The sequence below is a fragment of the Pseudophryne corroboree genome, chromosome 3 (genome assembly GCF_028390025.1).
Source record: "Pseudophryne corroboree isolate aPseCor3 chromosome 3, aPseCor3.hap2, whole genome shotgun sequence".
Taxonomy (NCBI): domain Eukaryota; kingdom Metazoa; phylum Chordata; class Amphibia; order Anura; family Myobatrachidae; genus Pseudophryne; species Pseudophryne corroboree.
This window is the reverse complement of record NC_086446.1, coordinates 223042982-223068078: the sequence shown is the minus strand read 5'-3', so window position 1 is coordinate 223068078 and position 25097 is coordinate 223042982.

The window sequence follows — 25097 nt, the reverse complement described above, 5'->3', positions numbered from 1 at the left end:
CCTCAGAAAATTCCTCAGAGTCTGAGGTTCCCTTGGGAAGGAAGGAAATCTCAGTCTCCCTTTCAAGCCTACGCTCTCTCAGCCGTCTATCCACCCGGATGGATAACTGCATGAGCTGATCCAAGCTATCAGGCAAGGGATATTGTACCAGTTGGTCCTTTATCTGGTTAGAAAGACCTCTTCGGTACTGGTGTCTCAGGGCTGGGTCATTCCACTGGGTATCATGGGCCAACCTCCGAAACTCCGTACAGTAAACCTCAACTGGCCTTCGCCCTTGCTTAAGGATCGAAATCTGAGCCTCGGCTGAGGCCGTCTTGTCAGGGTCATCATACAACATGCCCAGTGCCGTAAAAAAAGCATCAACACTTTTAAGCGACGGACAGTCAGGCTGCAACCCATATGCCCAGACCTGTGGGTCTCCTTGTAGCAAGGAAATCACTATGCCCACCCGCTGAATCTCCGACCCAGAAGACTGAGGCCTAAGCCGGAAGTATAGCTTGCAGCTCTCCTTGAAACAAAAGAACTGCGAGCGATCTCCAGAAAAACGATCCGGGAGATTTACTTTCGGCTCCTTAACCCCTGCAGGTGCTGCTGCTGCGGGAGCTCCGCCAGCAGCCTGGGAGGTGTGCATTTTAATGGACAAATCATTAAATTGTCGAGTCAGGACCTGCACCTGATCGACCACCTGTTGCAACGTATTTTGAGGGGTATGCTCCATATTCCCACAAAATTTCAACAGGAGTATTAGGCTGCTGAATATGTTATGCACACCAGTGCCTGCAGGAAAGTACTGGTGTCAGAACTGTTATGCACTCCAGTGTCTGCAGGAATGTACTGGTGTTTGAACTGTTATGCAAAACAGATGGACTCACAGACAAACTGGGGGATATGACATAATGTACACAGAAGGTGATAGGGTAACAAAATACACACAAAGTGAACAGAGAAGCCCAGAGGCTAAGGAACTGGGTATCTCCCTTGTATTAGAACTGCTCAGATGGAAAAGCAAGATGTTGTGTTTTAATACGTAGAGAACCCGAAATGCTGTTGCTAAGGGCAACAGCAAAACCCTAAAGGGTTACCAACGGGTGTGGCAGTAAACTCCTTGGTCAGAGATGGAATGATAGACACAAGGAGAATCTCCACAATCCTAATTCTCACTTGCAGTGCACAGGTTTTAGCTTACTGCCACTAAACTGACCCCTGACACCTAGCACAGTGAGACAGGATTAGACAGGCAAGTCTTAGAATACAGCCGCAAACTTGCTAAGTTCACAGAGTAGTAACAGAACCCCAGCAAGCTAAACGACTGACTCCAGTCTTACTGCTAGGTCTGGATTGGCAGAGTGTAATACCAAATCCCCAGGCCTATTTGCAGTAAGCAACAAACAAATACAAAGCTACACAGTACTGGCTAACTTTCATGAACTGACTAACCAACAAAGATTCAGCAGCATCTGCTTACCCTGAAAAGAGGCCTTATAAAGCAGGTGCTGTCCACGCCCCACTCAGACCTCACAGACTGTGAGCACAAAAACCAGCACCGGATCCCCTGCCGTGCACAGAGCCTATAACCACTGCACAGCAAAAGACCCGAACCGGAGTATCAGCTGCGCTCAGGTTACACCACTAGCACTTGTCTCCCGGTTGCCATGATGACGTGGCAGCACAGGGCAGGAGACCCTAACACATTTTCCATACATACTGTAAGTGGTTACTTGATCTGGCGCATGCTCAGTAATGGGTTTCTTTCTTTGGTGTGTCAGTACTTGGCAACTGGCTTCCTATCACTTACCTGTAATATGGGTGACTCTCCTCCGGTGGGGGCCCTGGAATTCCTGCAGCTCTCCGGCAGCTGCACATTGTTCCAGAGTTCAGGCCTGCTCTGTCCCCAGCACTTCTCCCTCGAGCTCTGTGCACTGGGCGCAGCCAATCTTAGATTAGGTCAGTTTATTGCAGAACCACCAATGGCATATTGGGACCCAGTCATGTGATCCAGACCAACAATCTCACTGTGGCAAGAGGTATAAAAAGTCTTCTTGGTACAACCAGTGCAATATCGCTCACCAGAAACATCCCTCAATCAGCTACTAATTGTTTGTGCACACTACAGTTCCCAGCCAGTGCACAGTTCTGCCGTTACCAGCTTGTTAACTCTCCTGCAGAAGCACTACTAGCCCCCAGCCAACATACTGTTTTATCAGTTCCAGCTTATTAGCCTTTCCTGCAGAAGCACTACTGGTCCCAGCCAACATACTGTTCTACAAGTTCCAGATTATTAGCCTTTCCTGCAGAACTACTGGACCCATCTTGCAGACTATACCATAATTTCCAGCCTTATAACTTTCCTGCAGAAGCATAGCCGATTCCAGCCCGGCACTCCTCATAACCACTTCCATTCCTGTAACCAGCTTAGCTGGTCATAGCTCCGCACCACGCATAACCAGTTCCAGCCCAATAACCAGCTTCACCGGCCCCAGACTGGCACCCGGCATAACAGCTTCCAGCCTTGCACCAGTTTAGCCAGTCCTAGCCCAGCACCAGGGCAGAACTGCTTTCCGTCAGTTGTAATTGGAGGCGGAATGCGTTCTGCCTCTGTCCACCCACCATGCTCAGCCAAAGCAGAATAGGGCAGAACTGCTTTCTGTCAGTTGTAATTGGAGGCAGAATGCGTTCTGCCTCTGTCCACCCACCATGCCCAGCCAAAGCAGAATCAGGCATGCAGCCACAGGTAGTAGTGTCCGAACACCCTAAATGCTTGCAGCCATGGCAGTTGGGATCCCCTTAATAACTGTGTGTAGCTCTGCTGTTCCCATGCGGCTTTGAGAGCTAGCTGGCCAAGCCAGGTGGTGTGCGGTTTCCTCCGACTCCCGCAGCTAAGTGAGTGTAAGAGGGCAATTGGGGGTGGGGGTGATGGAACAGCAGCAGCCATGCATAGTCGTGGAGGCGGGGGGAGAACAGAAGCTGCCATGAATATCATGGGGATATAGCCAGAGCCGGCCATAGGCATAAGCAAACTAGGCAAATGCTTAGGACATTTGGAATGCAATGGGGTATAAGCAGCTTCTGCTGATTAAAATGATATGCAGCATGCCTATATACTGTGTGTGACTGCGGCTCTAGCTGCATATGAAATGCATTACTAGTGTGTGACATTATGTGTATAAGGTGTACTACTTTGTGGCGTAACGTATATAAAGGGCACCACTGTGTGGTCTAATGTGAATAAAGAGCAATATGGCGTGGTGTAATGTGAATAAGGGGCACTACTGTGAGGAGTAACGTGGTACTACTGTGTGATGTACAGTAAAGTGAATAAGGGACACTATTGCATGATATAATGTGAATAAAGTTGCAGTACTGTGTGGCGTAATTTCAACTGGGGGTATTATTGTGTGGCCATGCCACTTCCCAGCAAGAACACGCCCTATTTTGGGCTGCGCACCGAATGTGCACAAACTTCCTAGTTAAGATATAGGGGGTAGGAGCACCAAAATGAGGACTGCTATGGGTGAGGGGTGATGGTGCTGGGAAAGGGGTACAGAGTCTGAGGCGGAACTAGCAGCGGTGCTAGGGGGCTCCAGCCAAAATCTTGCCTAGTGCATCATATTGGTTAGGTCCGGCTCTGGATATAGCCATGCAATGGGAGGAAGGGGGTGGGGGGAATGGAACAGCAGCAGCCATGCATAGTCATGGAGGCAGGGGGAGAATAGCAGCTGCTATGCATATCGTGTGGAAGGGGTGTGGGCAGCAGCCATGCAAACAGTAGGGGGGACAGCAATAGCCATGCATACAGTGGATGGTGAGGGGACTAGTATGTTGCTCTGCCATGCCCAAGGGCCTACACTGCTGTTAAGACAGCTCTGAGTTGGCCTGCCTCCTCTCGCTGTTACTGTGGTGCACATTATGGGCCTAACTCAGGGTTGATCGCAAAAGCAAAATCTTTCTCTAATAGGCAAAACCATGTGCACTGCAGGTGGGTCAAAACTAACGTGTGCGATGAACTGCTGCGTGCGAACGGGTCGGAATGACCCCCTTTGTGCTGTGTCATTTGGAATTAGTCGTACTATTGTGTGACCACACCCGTTCTGTGTGAGATCACACCCCTTTTTTGTGGCGCGCGTCATTAGCACGCATTGTTTCTTTAGAAAGTGTGAGAGTGGTAGGGCACAAATTTATAGTTTGCAGGGTTGCGCTGAAAACCCTAGCACTTGCCTTGGCTCTGCCTAATGGGAGAGAGGGGGTAGGTAGCAGGATAAATGAGTTCCACCACCTCTCCAGGACCACTTTAAGCACTGCCCAGAACTCATCATAACCATTTCCGGCCCAGTAACTTCCCTGGCCGGTCCCAACCCAGCGACCAGCAGTGCCGTTTCCGGCACGGTGCTCAGCGTAATCAACCTCAACCCATACCTCCCAACATTGGGAGACGGGGAAGAGGAAAGCGGGGCAAAAAGGGTGTGTGGTCTACAGAAAAAGGACTTTGCGGGAGTGCCACGATCGCGAGCCATGCCCCAATTTTCCGTTACTATGGGGGCATGCCCAGCACTCTTTGAGCTGCTGGCATGCCCCTATACCCTCTTTCTCCCATGAATAGACAGTCTGCGCATGCGCACAGCTTCTATTCACAGCTGCTCAGGAGCCTCCCAACTGTAGCGCTTGCAAGCTACAGGAGACTTAGGGGTACATTTACTAAGCAGTGATAAGAGCGGAGAAGTGAGCCAGTGGAGAAGTTGCCCATGGCAACCAATCAGCACTGAAGTAACATCTATAATTTGCATACTATAAAATGATACAGAGCTGCTGATTGGTTGATGGGGAAATTTCTCCAATGGCTCACTTCTCCGCTCTTATCACTGCTTAGTAAATGTACCCCTTAGTCCCATTGTCGCCGACAGGACTAATTGACCTTGTTTGCATTATACCGTGTGAGTGAGAACAATATCAGTTTTTACAGGGGTAGAAGCATAGCGTACCTGGCCAGACAACAAACAATAGCCTGGGACTCCAATACAGCTGCGGACGCTGTCTGAGACCGTGTTTAAGATTAACTGGATACATTGTTACAAACTGAATCATTCTAACCAAACGGACACAAAACCATTTATACCAGTGGTTTCCAAACTTTTTTGAATCCCGGCGCCCTAGATTATCAGAATTTGTTTCACGGCACCCCATGGCCAAAAATTTCTTATTGAGAAATTTAGAAAGAAATATTACATTAAGTAGATCGCGCTTATATGTCATCCTTAGGGTCAGTTGTGTGGTGAGGGACAAGATTTGCTTCTGTTTGGCCACATATTTTATGACTGGCAGCCACCAGCACTGGTTTTGCCTATTATATTGACCATTAATAATTTGAATTGGTCCTGGACCACCAACCCAGGGCACCCCTGCAAGTGTCCCGAGGCACCCCAGGGAGCCACGGCACACAGTTTGGGAACCTCTGATTTATACACTGACTGTAGTTATTTATATCTACAAACGCAACGGCAACTGCTTGTGTTCAAATACTTCTAGTGCCTATATGACAGTTTGTTTCTATGTGCTTTTTTAATGAATGTATTGTTATCTTACAATCTTTATATGTAATTAAACCTCATTTTAAGCATCCTGAAAATTATTAGCGCTCCTTTGTTGTTACTTTATAACAAAGTAACAAGTATTTCTGTTTTATATATCTAAATTGACATCCAGATGGTCGAATAGGAGCAGCTACTACATTTTAATTATTAGTGGCTATGTTTTGAGATCTGTTATACCCCTTTCAGACCGCTGCTCGCGACCAGGGTTGAAATACTGGGTCACTCGACCCGGTATTTCAACCCTTGCACCTTTCAGACCACACATGAACACGGATTATGCGCGTTAATGTGCCAATAACCCGTGTTCAGTTGTGGTGGTCTGTAAGGGGTATTAAAGGTGCGCCCGATTTTGTCAATTCTATATGAATAGACAGATAGATTGTTTTAGAAACATAGGAACATAGGATTTGACGGCAGATAAGAACCACTTGGCCCATCCAGTCTGCTCCTTTTTTAACATATTTTTACCTCAAACCTTATTTGATCCTTATTTCTTATATCTATCCCATGCATGTTTAAATTGCTCTACTGACTTAACCTCTACCACCTCTGATGGGAGGCTATTCCACTTGTCCACTACGCTTTCTGTAAAGAAATTTTTCCTCAAATTCCCCCTGAACTTCCCTCCAGTCTCAGTGCATATCCTCGTGTTCTAATATTTCTCTTCATTTGGAGAATGTTTCCCTCCTGGACTGTTAAAACCCTTGATATATTTGAAAGTTTTCCTTTCCCCTCTCTGCTCCAAACTGTACATATTGAGATTTTTTAGTCTTTCTGGGTATGTATTGTGATGTAGGCCATGCACCATTTTAATTGCCCGTATTTGTACAGTCTCTAATGTATTAATATCCTTCTGAAGATATGGCATCCATAATTGAACACAGTATTCTAGATGGGGCCGTATCAATGACCTATACAGTGGCATTATTACTTCTTTCTTTATGCTGCTGATTCCTCCCCCTATGCAACTAAGCATCTGACTAGCCTTCCTCGTTACTTTGTTACAATGCTTACCTGCCTTTAAGTCACCTGAAATAGTGACTCCTAGATCCCTTTCCTCCTCAGTAGTTTCCAGTATATTGCCATTAATACTGTATTTAGCCTTTGGATTTTTCAGACCCAAGTGCATGATTTTGCATTTTTTGGCATTAAACTGTATTTGCCACACTCTTGACCATTCATCTAGACTACCTAGATCCTCAGTCATTTGTTTTACCCCTCCTGGTGTGTCTACCCTGTTGTATACTTTTGTGTCATCTGCAAAAAGGCATATTTCCCCTTTAATGCCATTTGCAATATCACCAATAAAGATATTAAAAAACACGAGTCCAAGTACAGATCCCTGGGGTACTCCACTGGTAACATTTCCCTCCTGTGAATGCACTCCATTTACTACAACTCTCTGTTTTCTATCCTAAAACCAAGATCTTATCCATTCAACCATCTTAGTATCCAATACCAATCTTTCAAGTTTATTTAGCAGTCTGCGATGTGGGACAGTGTCAATAGCCTTACTAAAGTCTGGATAAGCTACATCCATGGCTCCACCTTTATCCATCACTTTAGTCACACAGTCAAAAAAGTCAATAAGGTTTGCTTGACATAATATCTCCCCCCCCCCTCCCCCCCTCCCTCCCGTATATATCCATGCTGTTTGGGATCCTGTAAATTGATGGATTTGAGATAATCTACAACTCTTTATTTTAAGAGTGTTTCCATCAATTTCCCCTACTACTGATGTAAGGCTCACTGGTCTGTAGTTGCTTGCCTCTTCCTTGCTTCCATATTTCTGACAAGTGTGTGCTTATTTCATTAACCCCTGTCTGATATGTACCAAAAACCACCAGAAGAGTTTTGCAATAAATGTGCTTTTTTATTTTCTATCAATATAAAGAATTTTTCTTTAAAACTAGTAACATATTTCTTCTACAAATATCACATGTATATAAGCATGACTAGCACATGAATTAAAAGCACATACATAAAAAACAATCTACTAATATACTTTGCACAATCATGATGACAAATGTGGGGTGTTTTTTTTCAATAATATGTAACATGTTTTGTAGATCACAGGTATTTATAATGGGCCCATTGTAGGTGATAATTGAAAAAAATGTTCCTGAAACAGATGTATATATATACTGGCACCACTGCAACATGAATATATATTCATATAATTATATGGAGGCTTTATCTCTATAATCCTGTGGCTGGGAAATCAGCAGTGAAGTGAAGTTGTTTGATTGTGCGCATAATCCGAGACTGCGCTTGGTATCTCACCACTATATAGTAGTAGGTAGCGGGCAACCTCCACATTTGATCCCCAGGCACACCACACTAGTGGCTAGGTAGGTACAGGCTCAATCTGGCCCACAGGGGTACAGGGGAAACCACCGGTAGGCCCCACTGCCTGGGGGGCCCTCCTCCTCTAGGGATCAGGTTCTAGACTGTGAACTTGAATTATATATTATGCATATGTTACCTTATACTGCACAGGATTATGATGTATTCTCTACAGTACATTGCTGTCATTAATATGGCACATTATCATGCATGCACTAGCATTAATTACTATATAAATGATCAAGGAGTCCAGACCAGGTACTCTATATTGGTTAGCCACACCTCTGTGTTGGCTGGCCACACCCCATTTGGAGGCTGGCCACACCTCTAATCAAGGGCCGCTACCACTGCATACACCTGGTGGTATCACTGACCTGAGTTCGGAGTGTTGAGAACTCGGGGGTTCTTCCGATGGTCGGGAAGAGGAACCACAGCTGGGTCGGAGTAGAGATGGCCGGATATAGGTTTTCCTCATGCAGAACTTTAACAGTTATAATTGGTGTAAAAACGCTAAAGAACTTTATGATGAGAAGGATTTGAGCACGATGCTGAAGCACGTAGAAGAATGGGAACTTGTGAGCGATGTTGAAAGACACGGAAGAATTTGTGAGCGATGTTTAAAGACACTGAAGAATGAAGAACTTGTGAGCGACGTTTAAAGACACTGATGAACTTGTGAGCGATGTTTAAAAACACTGATGAACTTGTGAGCGGTGGTGAAAGACACTGAAGAATTTGTGAGCGATGTTTAAAGATACTGAAGAATGAAGAACTTGTGAGCGACGTTTAAAGACACTGATGAACTTGTGAGCGATGATGAAAGACACTGATGAACTTGTGAGCGATGGTGAGAGACACTGAAGCATGAAGAACTTGTGAGCGATGTTTAAAGACACTGATGAACTTGTGAGCGGTGGTGAAAGACACTGATGAACTTGTGAGCGATGGTGAAAGACACTGATGAACTTGTGAGCGATGGTGAAAGACACTGAAGCATGAAGAACTTTTGAGCGATGGTTAAAGACACTGATGAACTTGTGAACGATGGTGAAAGACACTGATGAACTTGTGAGCGATGGTGAAAGACACTGATGAACTTGTGAGCGATGGTGAAAGACACTGAAGCATGAAGAACTTGTGAGCGATGTTTAAAGACACTGATGAACTTGTGAGCGATGGTGAAAGACACTGATGAACTTGTGAGCGATGGTGAAAGACACTGAAGCATGAAGAACTTGTGAGCGATGTTTAAAGACACAGAAGAATTTGTGAGCGATGTTTAAAGACACTGAAGAATGCTGGAGACGCAGAGGTCTGTGCGGCAAAGGGGTACCAGAGCTTGTAAGCAGTAGTAGGAGTCACTTTGCCCACCGGAACTCTGGGGTTTTCAAAGCAGTAGCAGGTAACCATACAGACAGGAGCACTGGAGTCACTTTCAGGGAAAGAGAAGATACTCAGGCGCCGGGGCTCTGCCCGGCGTCTGCTTTTGAACTTCCCGCCCGGTTTGATTGGCGGGGAGGAAGAGAGCCGATGATGTCACCCGCCCACCTCCGTGGACGCTGGACGCGCCGGCGCCGCCCATTCCCCGGAAGACCGCCGGGACCAGCGGCAACGGACGCCGGGACCCGGAGCCCACCAGCAGGGACGACCGCCAGTCGACCCAGCGCACCCAGAGAGGCAAGCGCGGTGGCCGCGGCGTTGTGACAGTACCCCCTCCTCTAGGAGTGGCCCCTGGACACTTCCCTGGCTTCGTTGGATGTTTAGATTGGAAGATTCGAACTAGTCGAGGAGCAGTGACCTCAGAGGCCTTTACCCAACTTCTTTCTTCAGGTCCATAACCCTTCTATTCTACCAAATACTGTAGATTCTTGTGATAGTAACGAGAGTCCAGTATGGTTTTGATCTCAAATTCTGTTCCAGATTCGGTCTCCACTGGGGTTGGACTAGAAGACTCCGAGTGGAAACAATTTAAAATGAGAGGACGAAGGAGAGAAACATGGAAAGAATTTGGTACCCGAAAGTGAGAAGGCAAACCCAATTTGCAGACAACAGGATTCAGGACTTGCACGATGGGATAAGGGCCAATGAATCTCTGAGCAAATTTCATAGTGGGTACTTTTAAACGAAGATTGTGGGTATAGAGCCACACCCTGTCGCCAACCTTGTATTGAGGAGCTTCCCGCCGTTTCTTGTCCGCAAAAATCTTGTATCGGCTGGAGACTTTCTTGAGATTAACATGAATCCTACTCCAAATCTGACTGAAGTGCCGAAGAGCGGAAGTTGCAGCAGGGACATCCTCTAAGGGCAGGAGTGGTAATTCAGGAACTCGTGGATGGAGTCCATAATTGATGAAGAATGGAGACTCGCCAGTGGAGGAGTGGTACAGATGATTATGGGCAAACTCAGCCCAGGGCAACAGTTCTACCCAGTCATCCTGCGAAGGAGAGAGATAAACACGAAGAAAAGTCTCCAAATCCTGGTTGACACGTTCGGTTTGCCCATTGGTTTGCGGATGGTAGGCAGACGAGAACTTGAGCTTTTGTTTGTAAGGCTGAGCAAAGAGCCCTCCAAAATCTTGCTGTGAACTGCACCCCCCGATCCGAGATCACCTCCTGAGGTAACCCGTGCAGGCGGAAGTGTTCTCGGATGAATAGCAGAGCCAACTTGGGAGCTGTTGGCAGACCAGTCAACGGGACGAAATGCGCCATTTTAGAAAAGCGGTCAACAATCACCCAGATGGTATTACAACGGGTGGCCTTCTGTATGCCGGCGGCCGGGCTCCCGACGTCCAGCATCCTGGCGCCAGAATCCCAACCGCCGGCATACCGACATTTATTCTCCCTCTTGGGGGTCCACGACCCCCCTGGAGGGAGAATAAATATTGCGCTCGCCCAGCTGTCGGTATGCCGGCGGTCGGGATTCCGGCGCCGGTATGCTGGTCGCCGGGAGCCCGGCCGCCGGCATACACTACTACACCCATTACAACCCTTGGAGAGGGGTAACTCGGTAATGAAGTCCATAGAAATATGGGTCCAGGGTTTTCTAGGAATGGATAGTGGATGAAGCAAGCCAGCAGGAGGCAGACGAGGAGTTTTGCGCTGGGCACATTGAGGACAAGAATTAACATAATCTTGTATATCCTTCTTCATGGTGTCCCACCAATACGACCTTCGCAGAAACTCGCACATTTTTTGAACTCCTGGGTGACCGGTGAACTTGGAGACATGGGCCCACTGCAGTAACTTTGGACGGAATTCCACTGGTACAGACATTCTCCCAGGAGGAGGACCTAAAGAAGTGGGAGCTGCAGAAATGGTGACTGGACTAAGAATTAGACTTTTTTCAAAGGAATTCTCTTCATCCGAGGCCGTGAGTGAACGAGACAAAGCATCAGCTTTAGCATTGAGAGACCCAGCCCGGTACTTGATAACAAACGAGAACCGAGTGAAGAAGAGCGCCCATCTAGCTTGACGGGGATTTAAGCACTGGGCAGTTTTGATATACAATAAGTTCTTGTGATCGGTGTAAATGGTGATTAGATGTTTAGCACCTTCCAGTAAGTACCTCCATTCCTCTAGGGCGGATTTTATTGCCAGAAGTTCCTGATCTCCAATAGTGTAATTTCGCTCAGCAGGGGAGAACTTACGAGAATGAAAACCGCAAGGATGCAGCTTCCCATCAGAAGAGTATTGTGACAGAACAGCACCGATGCCGACAGAGGAGGCATCGACTTCCAAGAAGAATGGTTCCCGAGAAGTTCGGCTGCTGGAGTACCGGGGCTGACATGAAAGCTGATTTCAACCGAGCAAATGCTACTACAGCCTCAGGAGGCCAAAGACTTGGGTCTGACCCCTTTTTGGTCAAGGCGGTAATGGGTGCAACAATAGTGGAGAACCCCTTAATGAATTTCCTGTAGTAGTTTGCAAAGCCTAGGAATCTTTGTACTGCTTTCAAAGAGAGAGGCTGAGTCCAATCCCGAATGGCAGTAAGTTTTTCCGGATCCATACGAAGCTCCGTACCCGAGATGACATAACCGAGGAACGGAATTAAAGGAACCTCAAAGGTACATTTGGAAATCTTGCTGTAGAGACGTTTTTTTCCGTAGGCGGAGAAGTACTTCTTTGACCTGTAGTCGATGCTCTGCAAGATTCTTGGAAAATATTAGAATGTCATCCAAGTACACCACTACGCTTTGGTATAACATATCTCGGAAGATTTCATTTCCAAAACCCTGGAAAACGGCAGGAGCATTGCTGAGGCCGAATGGCATTACCAGATATTCGTAATGCCCATCCCTGGTATTGCAGGCAGTCTTCCATTCGTCCCCCTGGCGGATGCGAATAAAATTATAAGCCCCTCTCAAGTCGAGTTTAGTAAAGACGTGGGCTCCACGAACCCTATCGAATAGCTCAGTGATTAGCGGCAGGGGGTATTTATTTTTGATGGTGATATCGTTTAAGCCACGATAGTCGATACATGGTCTTAACCCCCCGTTCTTCTTCTTCACGAAAAAGAAACCTGCTCCAGCCGGGGAAGTAGAGGGGCGGATGAATCCTTTCAGAAGATTAGATTTAATATAATCTGACATAGCTTGGGTCTCAGGTAATGACAGGGGATATGTGCGACCCCGAGGTGGCATCTTACCTGGGATAAGCTCAATGGGACAGTCCCAGGGTCTATGGGGTGGTAACTGATCGGCCGCCTGCTCAGAGAACACATCTGTAAACTCCCGATAGGCCTCTGGAATGAGCTCTTCATCCGATCTGGCAGATGCACGGAGTGGGTAAACGGGAGTGAGGCAATTAGAGTGACAAAACGAACTCCAGGATAGAATTTGTGACGACTTCCAGTCGACATGGGGGTTATGAATTTTGAGCCAAGGCAACCCGAAAACAAGATCGTGAGGCATTTCTGGAATTACTAGAAACTCCAAAAGTTCTTGATGCAGAGCTCCGACCTGTAACTTGATTGGCTCTGTGCGACTTGTAATGAGACCATTGGATATTCTGGTACCATTGATAACGGTCAACGTAATAGGTCGTTTGATGGACTGCAGCTTTAGGCCCAAACTCTGAGCACAAGAAAGAGAAACAAAATTCCCAGCAGCCCCAGAGTCCAGTAGGGCGTTAAAAGACTTGGCATTTGACTCGAAAAACAAAGATACAGAGAGTAGGCAATCCACCATCGGAGAAGATTTGGACGTGACCCCTAACTTGACTCCTCCAGAACAAGCTAGGCCTGCCCGTTTCCCGGATGGGACTTGCAGAACTTGATGAAGTGATCCGCAGCTCCGCAGTAGAGGCAAAGTTTACCCTCCCGTCGACGCTGTCGTTCCTCCGGAGACAACCGGGATCGGTTGATTTGCATCGGTTCGTCTGGACTCGGTACAACCGTTTGCTTAGAGGGAGGGAGCCGGAACCTGGATCGATCTGACCGGCTGCGTTTGCTTCCACGCTCCTGCATGCGAAGGTCCACTTTGACGCAAAGTGAGATCAATTCCTCTAAAGGATCTGGCAGATCCCTCGTAACCAGCTCATCTTTCAGACGATCAGAGAGCCCGTTCCAAAAAGCGGCCCTGAGGGCGTTGTTATTCCAGCGCAATTCAGAGGCAATGGTCTGAAAATGAACCACGTACTGTCCGACTGAGCGGGAACCCTGACGGACACGGAGTAAGTCGGAAGAAGCAGTAGTTGTTCTGCCGGGCTCATCGAAGATCCTACGAAAGGATGCGATGAAATTGGTGTAACTAGAAACCAATGGATCTGACCGTTCCCATAACGGGGACACCCAATCCAAGGCTGACCCTTCGAGCAAAGAAATAATATATGCCACTTTGGATTGATCCGTAGGGAAATTGTGTGAAAGAAGCTCAAAGTGCACCTCGCACTGATTAAGAAAACCTCGGCAATTCTTTGGATTGCCATTATAACGAGAGGGAGTGGGAAGCTGAAGGCGGGACCTAATTCCAGCCGAGGATTGGGCATTACTGGGAACGGGCACTGGAGCGGATACCGGAACAGGAGCCGGAACTACTGAAGCCAGGGAGGCCTGAATTTGATTCAGACGGCCGGATAGTTCCTGGAGATACTGCATCACCTGGCCCTGTGCCGCCTCCTGACTCTGAACTCGAGATGCCAAATTTTGGATGGCGCTTGACTCTGGGTTCCGATCCCCCGGGTCCATGGGGCCTAAGTATACTATCACTGACCTGAGTTCGGAGTGTTGAGAACTCGGGGGTTCTTCCGATGGTCAGGAAGAGGAACCACAGCTGGGTCGGAGTAGAGATGGCCGGATATAGGTTTTCCTCATGCAGAACTTTAACAGTTATAATTGGTGTAAAAACGCTAAAGAACTTTATGATGAGAAGGATTTGAGCACGATGCTGAAGCACATAGAAGAATGGGAACTTGTGAGCGATGTCGAAAGACACGGAAGAATTTGTGAGCGATGTTTAAAGACACTGAAGAATGCAGAACTTGTGAGCGATGTTTAAAGACACTGATGAACTTGTGAGCGATGTGTAAAGACACTGATGAACTTGTGAGCGGTGGTGAAAGACACTGAAGAATTTGTGAGCGATGTTTAAAGATACTGAAGCATGAAGAACTTGTGAGCGATGTTTAAAGACACTGATGAACTTGTGAGCGATGGTGAAAGACACTGATGAACTTGTGAGCGATGGTGAAAGACACTGAAGCATGAAGAACTTGTGAGCGATGTTTAAAGACACAGAAGAATTTGTGAGCGATGTTTAAAGACACTGAAGAATGCTGGAGACGCAGAGGTCTGTGCGGCAAAGGGGTACCAGAGCTTGTAAGCAGTAGTAGGAGTCACTTTGCCCACCGGAACTCTGGAGTTTTCAAAGCAGTAGCAGGTAACCATACAGACAGGAGCACTGGAGTCACTTTCAGGGAAAGAGAAGATACTCAGGCGCCGGGGCTCTGCCCGGCGTCTGCTTTTGAACTTCCCGCCCCGGTTTGATTGGCGGGGAGGAAGAGAGCCGATGACGTCACCCGCCCACCTCCGTGGACGCTGGACGCGCCGGCGCCGCCCATTCCCCGGAAGACCGCCGGGACCAGCGGCAACGGACGGACCCGGAGCCCACCAGCGGGGACGACCGCCAGGCGACCCAGCGCACCCGGAGAGGCAAGCGCGGTGGCCGCGGCGTTGTGACAGGTGGGCCCTTCGTGCTCCAGTCAGACACTGGGTAGGTATGTCCCAATTGTGATTCCGTCTGAGTCCCAGTGCCGGTGTGTGGCTGCAGCTCTAAACACGCCAATGTTGAGTACTGGTTTTCTCCTGCAGGCAGGCTGGGACACCTCAATAATCAGCAATGGATAGTTGAATATCTCCTTTGCAGTGGCACCTCCTTAGTGGTAGCAGCTTTCAGTAATAACAAGCAGAGTAACAGCAGCAAAAATTCTCTAATGGTTTCGCTCCTATTTGTGGGAGCTTTTTCCTTGCTTCCCCTTTTGTGCAGTGGGACTATGGGGGTTATTCCGAGTTGATCGTAGCTGTGCTAAGTTTAGCACAGCTACGATCGTTAAAACAGACATGCAGGGGACGCCCAGCACAGGCACTGTGCATAAGGCCGCCCCTCATGTCAGTGCCGGCTCCCCCCCCCCCCCCCACAAATACAAAAGCATCGCACAGAGGCGATGTCTTTGTATTTGAGGAGTAACTCCCGGCCAGCGCAGCTCCTGCGGCTGGCCAGGAGTTACTTGTCGCTCCCGCTGGCCGCAGCTGCTGCGTGACACGTCACGCAGCCGCCGCGGCCCGCCCCCGCAATGGTCAGGCCAAGCCTGTGTTGGCCGGACCGCTCCCCCTAAACGGCGGCTCAATGCCGCCGTTCAGCCCCTCCCGCCTAGCAACCGCCTCTGTCTCAGAGGCGATTGCTAGGCAACGATGACTGCCATGTGCCGGCACACTGCGGCGCATGCGCAGTTCCGACCCGATCGCACGGCTGCGAAGAAGTGCAGCGTGCGATCGGGTCGGAATGACCCCCTATACTCGCTCTTTTCCAGTCCTCTGGAATTACTCCTGTAGATAATGATTGGTTGAATAATTCTGTCAATGGTGCTACCAGCAGCACCTCTTTAAGGTCTTTTAGTATCCTTGGATGTATCCCATCTGGCCCCATAGATCTATCCACTTTCATCTTTGAGTGTTTTTTTTTAGGACCTTCTCCTCTGTAATGTACTTGTTTCATCTTCCTGAATGTCCCTACAACTTAACTGTGCCCCTTCCCCTCTCTTTCAGTAATGAATACTGATCAAAAATTATTATTAAGATGATCTGCTATTACATTGTCTCCCTCAACAAGACTCCCAAGGCTAAATGTAAGAGGGTGCGATTTTTTAGGTGACTAAAAAATTGCACCAAATCTCACGTTTGTAACTTGCAATTTTTTTCTAAAAATCACAAATGTAATAAGGTGTAAATTTTAAGGCTAAAATGGAATTTTAACGCATGCAATTATTGGTGATTTTTAGTAAAGGAAACATGCGATTTTTAGAAATAAAAACAAGTGGTTTTTAGGTCATGTTTTTATTACTTAGGTGGTCATTCCGAGTTGATCGCCGTTTTTCGCAGCACAGCGAACAGGTTACTACTGCGCATGCATATGCACCGCAATGCGCAGGTGCATCGTATGGCTACAGAGCGGATCGTTGCTGCGCAATTGATTTAATGAAGAATACATTCGCACAGCCGATCGCAAGGAGATTGATAGGAAGAGGGCGTTTGTGGGTTTCAACTGACCATTTTCTGGGAGTGGTGTGGCGAACGCAGGCGTGTCCAGGCGTTTGGAGGACGGATGTCTGACGTCAGTTCCAGGACCTGCAACGCTGGATTCATCGCACAGGATAAGCAACTCTTACCCTGTCAAAAAATCCCCAATACGCAAACCTAGAATCCTGTGTAGATCTATCCTCTTTGGTCCAAGTAGGCATCCACAGGGTAAAAAAAAAAAAAAAACACAAAAAAAGTGCAACGTCATAGTGCTCTCCTGATTGGCTGAGCGCTCCTGGCCTGTCAATCAGGCATAGCGCATAGGCTATAATGGAGGATTGCGGGGCTCTATACTAGTCAATGGTGGGAAAATTGTGGTCTGCGGCTAACCGCGAGGTTAATTGAGGTAATTCTTGTGGGTGACCTCAATAAACCTTGCAGTTAACCGCAGACTGCAATTTTCCCACAATTGACTATAATAGAGGACCGCAATCCTCCATTATAGCCTATGCGCTCTGCCTGATTGACAGGCTAGGAGTGCTCAGCCAATCAGGAGAGCGCTTTGACGTGGTGCTCCCTGATTGGTTGCCGGGTACTCTAGTGACAGGAGTCCCAAGGGGGGTCCCGGCATTCGGGGAAAGGGGATCCATGTGTAAACATGGATCCACTTTAGTCGCGTGGTTCATTTTTTTGCGTTTTTTTTAACCCTGTGGACCGAAGATGACCGATCTACACAGGATTCTAGGTGAGTATATTGGGGACTTTTTTACAGGTACCCTAATGGATTCTACTTGGACAAGGGGACCGAGGTGCTGCGTGGGACACTAGGTAAGTATGTGTGAGTGCGTGTAAATAAACTTTTACTTTCACAGTGTATGTGTCTTGTCTTTTCTGGGGGTATTTCTTTTGTTGTGGAACTACAGGTACCAGCGGGCCTGTTAATTCCCCGCATGCTGGTACTTCTTGTTCTCCAAGTACCAGCATGCGAGGGAGGCTTGCTGGGACTTGTAGTTCCACAGCAAAAGACAATATTCATTTTAACACTTTCATGGCTATCAACCCTCCATCCACAGCCCATGGATGGAGGGGACAGCCCCGGTCTTCATCCCTGGCCCTTGGGTGCCTGGAGGGGGGATCCCTTTATTTTAGGGGTCCCCACTCCCCCAGGGAACCCTGGCAAGGGGTGACTGGGGAAAGTGATGCAGCGGCTGCAGGGACCTGCTTAAAATTGTCCTCCAGTTGCAGTATCTCTTCCCTGGCTAGTGGAGCCCGGTGCTGGTTTCAAAAATACGGGGGACACCTACTTTTTTTGTACCCCATATTTTGGGAACCAGGACCGCCTCAAAGAGCCTGGAGCTGGTTATCGTTTTGGGGGGAACCTGCACGTTGTTTTTTTTTCTTCAACTTTTAACTATTAAAACACTTTTAAAGGCAAAAGCATGCACAGATATCACTGATCTGTGCATGTTGAACCAAAAAATCGCCAGTGTAAACCTGGTCTATTATTCTGGCAATTTTTGGTAAGGTTTTCTGTGTCAAAATCGCATCCTATTACATTTGCGATTTTCAGTATTTTAAATAGGAAAACATCTGGATGAGATTTTGATACTTGCGATATTTGGTATAAGTAAAAAGATGCGATTTTGTGCAAAATTGCATCCTATTACATTTGCAATTTTTGGAAAATGTACAAATTTGCATTAAAATTTGCACGTTTTCCCAACTCGCACCTTATTACATGTAGCCTCCAGTCTCTGGGGGTAATTTGAGTTGATCGCAGCAGCAAGTTTGTTAGCAATTGGGCAAAACCATGTGCACTGCAGGGGGGGAAGATATAACATGTGCAGAGAGAGTTAGATTTGGGTGGGTTATTTTGTTTCTGTGCAGGGTAAATACTGGCTGCTTATTTTTACACTCCAATTTAGATTTCAGTTTGAATACACCTCACCCAAATCTAACTCTCTCTGCATATGTTATATCTGTCCCACCTGCAGTGCACATGGTTTTGCCCAACTGCTAACAAATTTGCTGCTGCGATCAACTCAGAATTAGGCCCTCTGTCTTTAGTTGTATTATTGTAAAGTGCAACGGAATATGCTGCGCTATATAAGAAACTGTTAATAAATAAATAAAAAATAAATAAATATTCCGCCTTATGTTTTTCTCCTTTCACTTAAATACCTAAAAAAGTTTTGCCTCCTTTACCCACTGACTGGGCCATTTTCTCCTCAGCTTGTGCCTTTGCCCATCTGATTACCTGTTATGCACACCAGTGCCTGCAGGAAAGTACTGGTGTCAGAACTGTTATGCACTCCAGTGCCTGCAGGAATGTACTGGTGTTTGAACTGTTATGCAAAACAAATGGACTCACAGACAGACTGGGGAATATGACATAACGTACACAGAAGGTGATAGGGTAACAAAATACACACAAGGTGAACAGAGAAGCCCAGAGGCTAAGGAACTGGGTATCTCCCTTGTATTAGAACTGCTCAGATGGGAAAAGCAAGATGTTGTGTTTTAATACGTAGAGAACCCGAAATGCTGTTGCTAAGGGCAACAGCAAAACCCTAAAGGGTTACCAACGGGTGTGGCAGTAAACTCCTTGGTCAGAGATGGAATGATAGACACAAGGAGAGTCTCCACAATCCTAATTCTCACTTGCAGTGCACAGGTTCAGCTTACTGCCACTAAACTGACCCCTGACACCTAGCACAGTGAGACAGGATTAGACAGGCAAGTCTTAGAATACAGCCGCAAACTTGCTAAGTTCACAGAGTAGTAACAGAACCCCAGCAAGCTAAACGACTGACTCCAGTCTTACTGCTAGGTCTGGATTGGCAGAGTGTAATACCAAATCCCCAGGCCTATTTGCAGTAAGCAACAAACAAATACAAAGCTACACAGTACTGGTTAACTTTCAGGAACTGACTAACCAACAAAGATTCAGCAGCATCTGCTTACCCTGAGAAGAGGCCTTATAAAGCAGGTGCTGTCCACGCCCCACTCAGACCTCACAGACTGTGAGCACAAAAACCAGCACCGGATCCCCTGCCGTGCACAGAGCCTATAACCACTGCACAGCAAAAGACCCGAACCGGAGTATCAGCTGCGCTCAGGTTGCTCCGCTAGCACTTGTCTCCCGGTTGCCATGACGACGTGGCAGCACAGGGCAGGAGACCCTAACATTACCTTCTTAGTCTTTTTCTGTCTAACAAGATATATCTCTTTATCTTTATTATTTTGTGTCTGCTTATATTTTCTAAAAGCCATCTTTTTTGCCTTCACAATACTTGCTACTTCTTTTGCAAACCACACTGGCTTCCTTTTGTCAGGCTCCGGAGACTTACCTTTGGCGGGTGCTCCCGCAGGTTACCACCCGCTGGTTGGCGCGGCTGCGGCGGCAGGGAGCTGCTTGCGGCGTGTCCTACTGGACGGATGTGCGGCTGCCAAGGGTTGGGGACCGAGGGTCTGGAGAGCCGGGCGCTGCGGCGGGGATCGCTGCGGTAAGGTCCTCTAGTGGTGACACAGTATAGTGTGTCAGAGACAGAAGCTGGCTAAAGCTGTGTGCTAACAGCTAAGTATGTCTCCTGTGCTGGGGGCAGCCATGTTGGACACCAGAGTATTACCAATGAAGTTCCCAATCTGTGTCCAGCCAACCCTGCGTGTTCTCCCCTTACAAAAGGGGGCTGGCTCAGAGGGAGAGTGCCAGTGCTTCATGTTACCTCCTTGTGAAAGGTTCTCCAGCTCTGTGCTCCCAGGTTACTTCTGGTTCCTTGGTCCTGGTTGCTCTCATCCATCGGTTACCTAAACGCTGCTGCAGTCCTGCTGTCTAAGTCCGTTGCCACTCGTGGAAGTGCTCACGGGGTCCCAGGTTGTAGAGGAGCTCCAGGTGCTAACGGCGGTTCCCTCAGACGTCTTCATTTCTTCAAAGTCCAAGTTCTTCAGCCTCGCCTTTCAATCACAAACCACAGTCTTCATTTCTTTAAAGTCCAAGTTCTTCAGCCTCGTCTTTCAATCACAAACCACAGTCCTCATTTCTTCAAAGTCCAAGTTCTTCAGCCTCATCTTTTAATCACAAACCACAGTCCTCATTTCTTCAAAGTCCAAGTTCTTCAGCCTCGTCTAATCATAAAACACATTCTTCAGTTCTTCTTTACCGGAGTTCTTCAGCTTCACTCTTCAAGCCATTTAACCATAGACTGTAATTCTTCCAGTTTCTCCAATTGCTCCAATATTCGTATATAACCTGATTATTTATTAAAACTACAGTTCTCTTCCTACGAAGTTCTCCTTTTCTTTACGCCCTCCGGCCAACGTTAACACTTAGTTTGGCTTCCACCCCATGAGGAGGAATTACATTCAGCCACCTCGTTTACTCTCCTCACAGGTAGCTGTCCCTACAGCCAAAACTCGGTTGTCGGAACCCTAACTTACGCCGAGCGTGACACCTTTTCCTTGTGCTTTTCCTAACACTTTTGATCAAAGTACAAAAGAATGATATAGCAAATATCAAAGGAGTGCTTGGTAATAGATAATATATTTATTAATCTTAAAAACAACAATTAAAAACAGTATAACAAAAACAATATGCCAAAAAAAAACCTTACGTTGTGGTTGACATATACCTCATGGAACCAATAAATGTTACATTGGTTCCATGAGGTATATGTCAACCACTACGTAAGGGTTTTTAAGATTAATAAATATATTATCTATTACCAAGCGCTCCCTTGATATTTGCTATATCATTCTTTTGTACTTACCTTTTATTGGTATTCCAGTAGTGCCATTTGGGAGCTGCTTATTACTAATAATTACTCATTGTGTGACTCAGATTGAGCAAGAAGGTGGCTTTCTTAGCGCTAGGGATTTAATAGAGGCTTTTGATCAAAGGTCTGTTGCCTTTAATATTACACTTTTTAATGTTTCCCACCTCTCCTGCACTGCTTCCAAGTTCCTCCACATTTTCCCATCCCTACAAAATCAGCCTTCCTTTAATCTAACACCTTTGTTTTTGTATGGGATGAGTCAGTCTCTGTCTTAATGCTGAACCCCTTTACGAAGAATCGACTTCTCCCCTGTTTCTATGGTCACCTAAAGGGCACCAGTTTTTTCTTCAATACTTTGTATTAAGGTAGTATTTATGCTTTTAAAAAAAAAATATATATTTAATGAATTTTGACATTCAAAAGTAGATGAAAGCAGTACAACATATTCCAGGGAAAGGACCATAAATCAAACATACACAATGGAGTCTGAACATAGCATCTAATACAATTCCACCTCTGCACTTACCCAAACAGATAAGTCTGCCTGAACAATAACACATAAAAACATTTATGTAAATAGAATCTAACAAAACTTGGGTAGAAAAGGACATAGGAAGAACCAGGGAGAGCGGGGGGGGGGGGGGGGGGGGGAGGGGGGGGGGGGGCTTATGGGAAGAAGGGAGGGCCGTGTGGTGTCCCAAGATATTAGTACAGGTTACTGTGGAGAGTCGTCACCAATCCTTCAAGGCGTCGAGAGGGGTTTAACCTGTAGAGAATATGGGTACATGCCAAGCTTAGACTGTGTTCACTGAATATGATATGATTGGGAGGACTTAAATTCAAGCCAAAGGTGCCATATTGCTGTAAACTCCTGAAACCTTTCCGGTGTCACCCTGAGATCTTCCATAGTCATATACATATCAATTCTGTTGAACCACTCCATCATGGTGGGTGGGGCAATGGACTGCCAGCACACTGGGATTACAGCTTTCGCTGCACTAGTTTTGTCCAGTCCTCATCTGTTAAACCAATTCGAAGATCATGTTCCCAATCTCTTGTATATTTAGGCAGGTCGGCGTATTTGTGTTCAGTCAGAAGTCTGTAGACCCTTGAGAGAAAATGCGCCGGACGTTAAGAGTCCGAGCACATGGTCACAGATGGGGTTGAAGGCCTTGTGGCAGCCAATCTTACCTCTCTAGCCTGCACGAAATGCTTTAGTTGTAAGTACCTCCATATCTCTGATGAAGGAAGATTCCATTTAGATTGCAGTACAGTAAAGGAAAACACCTTCCGCCCGTCCACCAGCTGGCCGGCCCGTTCTAACCCACGTTGTTTCCATATGGAGGAAGCAGGGCTTGCAACTCCTGGGGGGCAATTGAAGTCCCCCCATATGTTTGCACTGAAAATGGAGAGCATGATGAAAGCGTGGTCTCTTATTCCCCCGCACAAAGTCTCTGACTATATTATAGAGGTCTCGATACCAAATTTTTGGTATATGGACCGGCAGGGTCTGAAGAAGGTATAAAACTCTGGGACGTACGTTCGTTTTAATTACACTAAAGGGGGGTACTCACGGAGCGATATTCTAAGCAATCTGACTAGATTGCTTAGAATATAAACCTGATCGCTCTGTGTGTACCCCTTACAGCGATTGCGATGCGCAGCCCCGCGCATCGCTATCGCTGCTGCTAGATTGGCCTGCCATGCAGGCCAATCTAGCGGGTTGCTCACTTCACCCGCTGGGTGAAGTGAGCGGCCCCCCGTCTCCCCCCGCACGCTCAGCACAGATCGCGATGTCCTGAGCGGCGGGAGAGATGTGTGCTGAGCGGTTCGCTCAGCACACATCTCTCCCCGCATCGGCCCATCTATATGGGCCTTAAGCCTACCTAACCACGAGAGATGCTTATTAACCCAATCTCTGAGGCCTAAATGGAGCGTATTAAGTAGTCTTTTGAAATTTTCATCAAAGAGACGGGAAGGGTTGGTGTTAAGTGTAACGCCAAGGTACTTGAGGCTGTTGGGATGCCAAGTAAAGGGAAAGGATTGTTTGAGCCCTTCCAAGGAGTGGGAGGGAGCTGACACATTTACTGCTATAGACTTTGAGAAGTTTATCTTGAAATTAGATAAAGAACCAAATTTTTTAAATTCCAACATCAGGTTGGGAATCTAGACAACCAGGTTTGACAATACAGCCAATAAATCATCCGCAAACAAGGCGACCTTGTATTCTAAACCATCCACATTAAGGCCGGCGATGTTCAGGTTAAGTCTTATGAAACTAGCCAGGGCCTCCATACATAATATAAAAATAAGAGGAGATCCCTGTCTAGTGCCATTTGTAATCGAAACCAGTTTAGAAAGAGCTCCGTTTATTTTAATCTGGGCCGTGGGAAAGCTGTAAAGTGCTAGGATGCGGTGAAGGCCAAGTCCCAGGTGTCTCAGAACCCCACCATAAAATTCCAACTAATCCTATAACACTCCTTTTCCAAGGCGGAGATGGAGCTTTGAACGGACGTGGCGTCTAAATGGGAGCATAATCGGGGCGGCTGCATGACGTCACATGCAGCCGCTGCGATCAGAAAAATAGCGGCGGGCCTCCTGTGGGCATAGGCTGTGTGGGCAGAAGGCTACCCCATTTTTTACGACCAAGCAGAAATTGCGGTGCGAACGCAATTTCTGCTTGGTCAATGGGGGATAGCAGCGGTCAGCATGCTGGGCGGCCTTGCCCTGCGATGGGCGGTGATAATGCCGATATTATCTTAAACCATAAAGCTATACCTTTAAACACAGTTTTACCATGGAGCCGCTGCGGCCGCTAGACTTAATATACACGCTACGCACTTTGTACGCTATTTGCGTACAGAGTCCCGTACGTTGTACGGACTTAGCGCACACACGCCACGCTGGGGTACAAAGTACGCACAGCGTGCGCGCACACTCTTGATAAACTTTAAACCTTGTTAGCAATGCAATGCAGTGATGTTAACCTTAAACCTTACGCAGCGATGATGGTATAAAGTACCTGCAGTGCGTACACACCTTGTCAATACACTCTTAAACCTTATACAGTTAAATACACTTTAAACCTTAGCAGGGAAATGAGGAGCAAAGGGTTGTGTTTGCCTGCACCGCTATAAATAATTGTATTTAATCATGTTAAACCAACAGTTTCAGAATAATCATAAACATGATGTAGTGAAAAAAGTTTCTATATATGTTGGTGGTGCAACCCCAGAGGTATTGATATAGTTATAGAAAAAGAGAGTGGTCCCTACAAAGAAATAGGGAACATAAGAAAAAGCCTCTTTGTGGGGGCACTCTTTTAAAAATTTTTATTATATTTATTGTTTAAAAATTACATTTTATTTCAATAATTAAAAATAATGTGTATAGAAAAAGGGCAAAAAATATACCTATTGGTATGACCCTATAAGACAAACAAACAAAATTCAGTGGTGAGTATAATATAATATTCTCCTCCAAACTGGCAATATATCTCAAAATTAGAATTAGATAGTTTGTAGCAACCTCTGTATCCAGTAATGTGTCTTAGAGTGCAGGTAATAATCCCTATACTCTTGACACAGGATGCAATTTAATTGAATAATTACCGTAAGCAATATTTAATGGAGGGAAATTAATTAATTAAATGCTAGGTGAAAAT